The sequence below is a fragment of the Euphorbia lathyris genome, chromosome 2, assembly GCF_963576675.1.
Source record: "Euphorbia lathyris chromosome 2, ddEupLath1.1, whole genome shotgun sequence".
NCBI lineage: Eukaryota > Viridiplantae > Streptophyta > Magnoliopsida > Malpighiales > Euphorbiaceae > Euphorbia > Euphorbia lathyris.
The window spans coordinates 40,374,900-40,383,892 of NC_088911.1; the positions used below are offsets into that span (position 1 = coordinate 40,374,900).

The following is an 8,993-nucleotide window of genomic DNA, read 5'->3' on the forward strand; positions in this document are numbered from 1 at the left end:
ATATGTGAATTCTCAACTGAGAATCTGAAATTCTCAACTGAGAATCACTGAATTTTCTAATTCTCATGAAATTCCTAAAAATTAATTAAAATCATGACTTGAATATATTTTTTTATATATCTAAAATTCTAATAAAATGATATAATCTAAAACAAAACAAAAATAAAAATAAAAATAAAAATAAAAATAAAAATAATAAAAGAAAAATGAAATGATTTAAATGTCAGGAAATCTTGTTACGAAACTAGGTCCTATTTCGGAAATATTTTCGTAACAAATTTTGTTAAGTTCCCTACTAGCCCAATATTCTTTGTTGTACCTCAAATGGTTTGGTAACTCTTTAAGTTCTAATTTAGATGGAATTACGACTGAAGGCGGAACTGGTCCATCTTCTCGAATCAAAGGCTCTGGGTCCTTATCTTCTAATTCCTCACCCATTATAGGTTCTATTATTTCTTCTCTTTGAACAATGTCATTAACACATTTTTCAATTAAATCAAGCTTCATACAAGCGAAATCCTCCATAGGATATTTCATCGCTTGATTCATATCGAACTCGATCTTATTGTCACCTATTCGTAAAACTACTTTTCCTTCCGACACATCAACTAGAGCACGTCCCGTGTTCATGAATGGTCTACCAAAGATTAGCGGACAATTAGCATCATAAGCAAAATCTAAGATAACAAAATCAGTAGGAAAAATAAATTTGTCAACTTTTACCAAAACGTCTTCAATTATACCATATGGTCTTTTAGTGGATTGATCCGCTAATTGCAAAACCATATTGGTACGCTTGATATCTTCTTCTAATCCTAATTTTTCAAAAATAGACAATGGCATCAAGTTTATACTAGCTCCTAAATCACAAAGGCAACTTGGGAATTCCATATTTCCCAATGTACACGGAATGGTAAAGCATCCGGGATCTTTGAGTTTAGTAGGTAATTTGCTTGATACTATCGAACTACATTCTTCAGAAAGTGAAATGGATGAAATTCCTTCCCAATTTAAATCTTTCAAGAATTTTCCATAATTAGGAATTTGCGTAATTGCATCCATGAATGTTTAAATTTATATGCAAATTTTTAAGTTTGTCTAAAAATGATAAAAGTTGTTTATCATGGTCCTTATTTCGACCCTGTGTGGAAAAGGTGGCTTTGGTACAAAAGGTTTCGGATTAGAGTCAATTGGTGTATCTTTTTGTTTTAACGTATCTTCTTTGGGTTTTGGTAAATCATTTCCAGGTAAAGTTGAATTTCCGGGCATTTCCGGACCTAAGTAGTTTTTCCCCGATCGAAGAGTGATAGCCTTAACATGCTCTTTCGAATTTTCTTCCGTTTGGCTGGGAAGACTTCCCTTTTTGCGGGATGGAATTGATTTAGCAAGTTGTCCAATTTGAACCTCCAAATTATGGATGCTAGATGATTGGTTTTTGATAAGCTGATCGAATTTATTTTCGATCCGTTTAAAACCATCGTCTTGATTACTTACCTTTCCATTCATAGCATCTATAAATTTGTCGATTTTTGAAGATAAAGTGCTAATCGTATCTCTTGTTTGATTTTGATAATTATTTATACGATATTGATTAGCATTTGCATTATTATTATTATTACCATCTTTCCAGTTAAAGTTAGGATGATTTCTCCATCCAGGATTATAAGTATTAGAATAAGGATTAGTAGTTTGGTTTTGTCCTTGGACAAAATTTACCTGTTCTATCTCATTCATACCTTCGTAGTCAATGTCTCTCTGGATCGGATCATTAGGATCGCATGGTGCCATAAATTTATCAATTTTGTGCGATAAGGCAGAAAATTGGGCTTGTAACATTGCTACAGGATCAAGATTCATTATACCTTTAACCGATGATGTACATGAGGATGATGGTTTCGCCGTTGGTATATGTCCACGCTCTGCGGGCCACATACTGCTGTTGATTGCCATTTCCTCCAAAAGTTCTCTTGCTTGGGCGGATATCTTTTTCATAAATAACCCTCCAGACATAGCATCTAATGAACCTCTAGTCGTAGGATTTAATCCATTATAGAATGTTTGCATTAAAAGTGCATCTGGCAATTGGCGATGTGGGCATAAACGTTGAAGTTCTTTAAAATGTTCCCAAGCTTCATAAAGAGTTTCATTATCATTTTGTGTGAAAGATGTCAACTCTTTGATGACTCTTGCGGTTTTTGCTAAGGGAAAATATTTTTGTAAAAATGCTTGGGCTAATTGGTCCCAAGTTTCAAATGTTGCAGCAGGCATAGAAGTTAACCAAATTTTTGCCTTATCCTTCAAAGTGAAAGGAAAGAGGCGAAGTTTGATTGCTTCGGCTGTTACATCAGTAATTTTAAAAGTGTCACAAATTTCTAAGAAATTTGTCAAATGTGCATTAGGGTTTTCGTTAGGCAATCCGTAAAACGTTACGTTGTTTTGCAACATATTAAGCAAAGCAGGCTTAATTTCAAATTGATTTGCGTTTATACGGGGTCTAACTACACTATTAGTTACACCGTCCATTCCTGGCCTAGCGTAATCCATAAGTGTCGGTGGATCGGCCATAATTTCTGGCTGGTCTACTTTTGTTTTTAAGGGTGTTTTGTCTTTGTTTTTGTTGTTTTTCTTGTTTTTCTTAAGTGTTCTTTCAATTTCTGGATCAAAAGGATCTGGTGGCGTGACCGAATTTCGTGAACTGCGCATCAACTTGAAATTGTAACACGAGCCAAACTACCTTCAAAACAAAATTGAAAGCAAATATGTTATAAAACTGAAAATAAATAAAATATAAAAGTTGTATAAAAATAATGTATAAACCTAGATTCGAAAATAAAATGCGAAAAATAAAAATTTTGTCAAAAATTTTGGCGTATCCCCGGCAACGGCGCCAGAAACTTGTTGAGCGATTTCCGCAAGTGCACGATTTCGCTTGTAGTAATAAAAATATCGATCCCACAGAGATACGTTTTTTAACGAAAAACTTATTTTTGAATCTTTAATTTCGAACTTGTTAGATTTATAAAATGTAAATAAAAAGTGAAAATTGGATTAATTGAATTTAGGAAATTTATTTGATTGAATTTGAAAACTTTGAGTATTTGAAAATGCTGGAATAAGATTATATATTTAGAATAAATCGATTGTTAGAAAGATCTTCTGATTTTAAGGATGAATTTTACAAAACAGGAACATTTAGAACTTATTAGAAAAAGGAATGAATTTGTTCATTTGCATTAAGCAAAGAAAACAACTTAAACTTTGTATTATTATGATGATGAAATAAATGACGGAACCTCTAATTAATTGGCTTTGAACGCGACAAAACCCTTTCGGGATAGTTGCCCTTACTCAAATTAACACTCTTTCGAGATGATAATTTGCCTAGGTGTTCAATAAAGTTTCCTTGTAATGATTTTGAATTCAGTGCATATTAATGAAAACACCAGCCTCACTTATATTGGATTGGTTACCATAAGTGTTGCATAACGATTTGTCGAATAGAACGGACTTTATTAGATGAAATGTAAATTGATACAAGTTTACAGAGAATAAGGAGCATCGAGTTCTTCGAGGGCGTGCAAGTGAAGGGCTTGATCGGTTCCGCTTCCTTAGGTTTCCTAGGAGGTTGTCAGGCTCGGGGGCGAACACTTTACTCAATCTTCTCGCTGTAACTTCGTAATAGGGATTCGGTCGGCCACTACCATGATGCAAACTAAAACTGGAACAATGTCTAAACGCTACTGAGTTGTAATTAAACTATAAACAATATGTGTACCTCATCTTGTTTTGTAGAGAATCTAATTTCTAACTCTCGAAATGTTTTTACTTAGAACTTCGACATAAGTTCTACGCTCTGATTTCTATATCTATATTATAACATTTCATTACACTTTTTCTCAACATCAACTCTTTATTTATAGATGTTGAAGGGTTGTGTTTGAAGTGATGTATCCGTTGGCTAAGAGTCGTGTCCGTTGTGAAAGGACGTCTTTATCCACTTGAACGAACGCGTTTCTTGGATTTTCAGCATGTGTTAAATGCTCTTGGTGAATTTCTGCACTTAACGAGGATAGTAATCCGCGGCCGTGAATGACGTAGCACTGAGCTGAGCGACGGACGAAGGGGAGAATTGGTTGTACCGCGCGTGTCGCGGCCGTGGGTCTGGGATCCACTGTCGCGGCCCGACAGGTTTTCTTACTTCTTGCTTTCGTTCGTGTCCTCGACTTGGCGCTTTCGATTTACGTCGTCTTTGACTCCTTTTGTAGGGCTTTTCTTCTGTTTTAGATCCTTTTTCGTTCCTATTTGGATTTTACCAAATATTCAAGTACCTTGCAAGAAAGAAAGATATTCGAAAGTAAAAGTAATCTAAACAGATATAAATAACACAAATTCGTAATAAAAATGATGTAAATGGTAATGATATTTTAGGTATATTTTGGGCTTAACATCTACCACTGAAGCTGAGTACATTGTTGCTGGACACTGTGTTGCTCAAGTCCTATGGATTAAGCAATAGCTTGAAGATTATGGTGTTCAAACAAAGATAATTGAGGTCAAATGCGACAACAAAAGTGCAATTGATCTATCAAAGAACCCAATTCAACACAGCAGAATGAAGCATGTCAGCATAAGACATCACTTCATTAGAGACCATGTACTCAAGGGTGAGATAAAGCTGACCTACGTCCCAATGGATGAGCAGGTTGCGGATATCTTCACAAAGCCACTGGCTTGTGAATAGTTCAGCATACTGAGAGAAGCCATTGGTATGTTTAATCCTCTTCAGTAAATTCCAGCTCTTAATATAGACTCATGCTGAGTGAATTAACATGCTGAATGATCTATTGTTTGCTGAGTAAATAAATGCATGCTGAGTGTTTAACGTTAAATGAATGAGTGTCACATATTAAGCAAACATTGGCACCGAGTAGTTATCTCAAACTGAGAAATCATCCGTATAAAACTGACCACTCAGAATTTAAAATGCTTAGTATTCTAAACGCTGAGTATAAGATCCGTTGCATTTAATGCTAGAACACGCGAATAGCCACCTAGGATGACGTATGCGCCGAATGTGTCATAAAAGTCAGGATTATTGTCGGTTCACAATCCCAAGGCAAAAATGACACATGGATTCGATAAGATCCACTTTTCACCGCTATAAATAATGGGCAAATCCCCATTGTTATCTCTTTACATTTACCGAATTCTCTAGCAAAGCATTCTCTCTCTAAAAACTCTCAAAGCTTCCCAATCTTGTTCTGAAACTATGACTAGAGTTTCCGCTAACATCTCCGGTGTCGGTCACCCTAAGACCAGTGCCGATGAACCCTCCAGGCAAACTACTTCGCCTGAAACCACAAAGGTCACTACGCCGAGCAAAGGCAAAGCTGGCCAAGGTACCTCATCTAAAGGAAAGCCGACCAAGGTCATAACCTATACCAAGGTATTCGAAGACGTTAGGGAATGCAAAATAGACTTCTCACGATGGTTTTCTGAGGCCTTCGTGACATCCGAGCAACCCTTCTGCGAATGGATATCGAAGAATGGCTGGACCGAGCTGTTCTCCATTAGAGATCACACCTACCCTGACCTAGTAAGGGAGTTCTACCACAATCTCCGAGTTGCTGATGATAACCAGGACTATCTGGTAACTGTGGTAAAGGAAAAGACCATTTTTATAAACCCTACCTATCTTGCTAACTTGCTGAAGTTAAAGAATGAGGGAACAAAACTGAGGCGGTCTGGGGATCATGAAGGAACTGGGTACAATACCACCTTCTGTAAGCCTGATGGCCACTCTGGAGAAATCTCAAGCACCTCAATGGGTCAGCACCAAAAGATGGCTCACTATATGCTGACCTACTACATTTATCCCAAGATCAACTGCACCACCTCAGCAACGAATTTTGAGCAATGCTTCATATGGCATATGCTGACATACAAGCCGATCAACATGCGAGTATTCTTGATTGTTGGTTTCCAAAGGAGCACTGGAACTCTCAGGCTGGGCTCGCTCATCACCAGAATCCTCTTAGATCATCAAATTGATCTATTTGGGGAAACTAAGGTTAGAGGATCTGAGATAACCGCTGCTTCGCTGAGGGCTTTAAAGTTCAATCAGCCAGTAAAGAAAGGAAAAGCTGCTGCTGAACAACAAGCTGAGGAAACAGCTCCAAAGCAAAGCAAAAGGACAAAGGCTCTAGCTGCCCGCAAAAGGAAAGCTGTTGGGAGTCCTTCGAAGAAGGCTGAGCCTATGACTAAGAAGCAGAAGTCAGCTGCTCATCAAGGTCCGGAAAGACCTAAGTCAGCTGAAAAGAGGAGCAGGCAAGATGAGCCTGAAACAGAAGAGCATCCCCTGAAGAAGAATAAGTCTTCTACGCTGACCCCTATTGATGCTATCCCTACTGACATCGTTGTTCCTGGTGATTCTCACTACACACAGTGTCAAGGAACTGAAGCTGAACATCAAGAAGATGATGTGCAACTGGATGACCAGTTCATTGCACAAGTTGAGGAAGAGTTAGATGGCAATGATGAAGAAGATGATGAACAAGGAGAAGAACACAGTGATGATACTGACTCCGAGGAGACAGCTAGTGAGGTTGAAGCTGAGCCAACCAATACTGAGTTGGCTGCTGGAGAAGTATAAGAACCTGACCAACCCAATGTTGATCAAGAATAAGAACAAGCTGACCAGCTTAATGCTGATCAAGAAGAAACTTCCCCCTTTCACTCCATAGAGTCCATCCAAGCTGACACTCCTCCTCCTCGCAGAAGAAGACTGGTAAAGGCTATTCAACCAACTGTCCCTGACCTCGTTATCCAGAAGCCGACCAAAGACCCTTCTAAACTCAAGCTGAAATTTTTCAGAAAACAAACATCTTCTACTCCACTGGATTCTCTTGAAAAGCAAGCCTCTGTTTCTTCACCAAAGGAACACGCCGACTTAAATGCTCACGTTAACTCTACAAGTCAAATGGAGTCAATTCCCGTCAATGCTGTTACTCCAAGCATTGTGCTGACTCAGGACATTCCTGCTCCAGTCAGCACAGATAGCATTCGGATTACTTCTTCTCCAATCAACACTTCTGCCGATCAATCAGCTCTACCCGAGACTCAAGTGCAGATTGAAAACACACTTCCAGTCACTGACCATGTTATCCCTCTGACTCCTCTTCCAATCGGTCATACTGAGGACACTAGGCAAGTTTATGAAGGCTCTCTCAGCTACTTGCATGCCACCGAGTCTGGTAAAAGAATCATCGACTCGTTGCAAACATTAATTAAAGACCTTCATCAAACCACTCCACCTGCTGTTGGGTCTTCTACTGTTGAGACAACTCAGCTCTCCCATGTAACTCAGCTTCTCAATGAAGTTAAGGGATTCAAGGATTTGCTGAGTGTCATAGTCTCCATTCAAACACAGCAACCTAAGCAGGATTCCATCACAAAGCTGGCTGAGCTCCAGCTGACAATAGTTCAACATCTCAACACTCTTCAAGGTCAAGTTCAAACCTTGTTAGCTGCGAACACGCGACATGCAACTTCTGATGAAGTCAAAATGCTCTTTGCTCAGCTTCACACTGAGCAAATCAAGACCAACGAGCAGATGGTCTCCTATTCTCAATGCTCAGTGGAGCAAATTGGAGAGGCTGTTCGATTGCTGAACTTGAACAAACAAGAGATGGACACTGACGCTATGAAGCAAAATGAGATATTGTCTGTCACCAAACAAACCTTCAACCATGTACGTCACAACAACATTCAGCGTCAATACTACGACTCAGCCTTGCTGAAGACATTTCATCAAGTCGTTGCTGGTCTGTCAGATGCAATTACCTGGGTAGGTAAATCTCAAGCTTTCATAGTAAGCATGATCAGCGCTGCTGAACTCAATATACCCAAAGAGGTCTCAGATGATGGAGTTGCTGTCTTTGACGGCGTCAATGAAAGTGCCGATAGACTTAAGGAGCTGTCCACGGAACTGACCAGAGCCGTCTTAATCGACGCCTTTAGGATTCCTCCTCCTGATGCTGACAAAACGGGGGAGAAAGAACAAGCTAGAACATAGCATGAGCTTAGTCAGTCTAAGCAAAAGAAAAAGAAATAGATATATGATAAGTGTGTAGTCTCTATGTGTGTAGTCTCTATGTTTTTCTTTTCCCTTTTGTTGTATACGCTGACTACCTCTATTAATATCAATACTTGCATCTTTCTATCCAAAACCTGAGTTATGAGTTATTATATACGATGCTGAGTATTAAGTTATTAGGTATCTTCAATTACATCAACTATGTTTAATGCTTATAAAACTTATTGATTGTACCCAATGCTGATAATATGTTTGACATTGACTTGTATGCTTATAAAACATTGTCTTATAAGACTCATTGAACAACAAATTACTTAGCACCCTTTGAATGCTAAAACTTCCGCTTAAACACTGAGTAAAATAGAATATGTTCCATGAGCTGACCTATATCTGAAAACTGACCTTAGACTTACTCGATTAAACCTTTAAATGTTTAGAGTAAAACTAAGTCAGTAGCTCAACCCTGACGGGGGAGGTTGCTAAGTTATATTAGGTCAACTATCATGGGGGAGCTCAATACTGAGTTCTTCGCTGAATAGTTTTGCCAACATCAAAATGGGGGAGTTTGTTGAAACACCTTTCCACATAATTTTGATTTGACAAAATTGTTTAAGTGTAATTAAAAGAATATTCTAAACACACTAAGTTTAAATGCTTTGATTTATTCTACTAATGTGTTTGTTCAATGTTGAGTTAAATTGTTTTAAAAGACACAAAGATTAAAAGGCCCAAAGCCCAATACGGAAGTCAAAGCCCAAGTCAAACAGTTTAAGACAACACGGCCCGCGTATGTCAAAACGATGTCGTTATGTACAAAACGCAGCTCAGCGGAAGAAGGATCTAGAAGACCTTCGTGGAACAACTTCGGGACGAAGCTGCTGAGTTGATTCGACAAAGA

General features: G+C 38.3%; 1 non-coding gene across 1 annotated transcript; it reads left to right on the top strand.

The window, feature by feature from the left end:
- The first annotated feature begins 2,080 nt into the window (after window positions 1-2,080).
- Window positions 2,081-2,187, top strand: LOC136221229 (small nucleolar RNA R71). Its single transcript, XR_010685007.1, has one exon. It is a non-coding gene; the product is annotated as a small nucleolar RNA R71 (small nucleolar RNA).
- The last annotated feature ends 6,806 nt before the right edge of the window (window positions 2,188-8,993 follow it).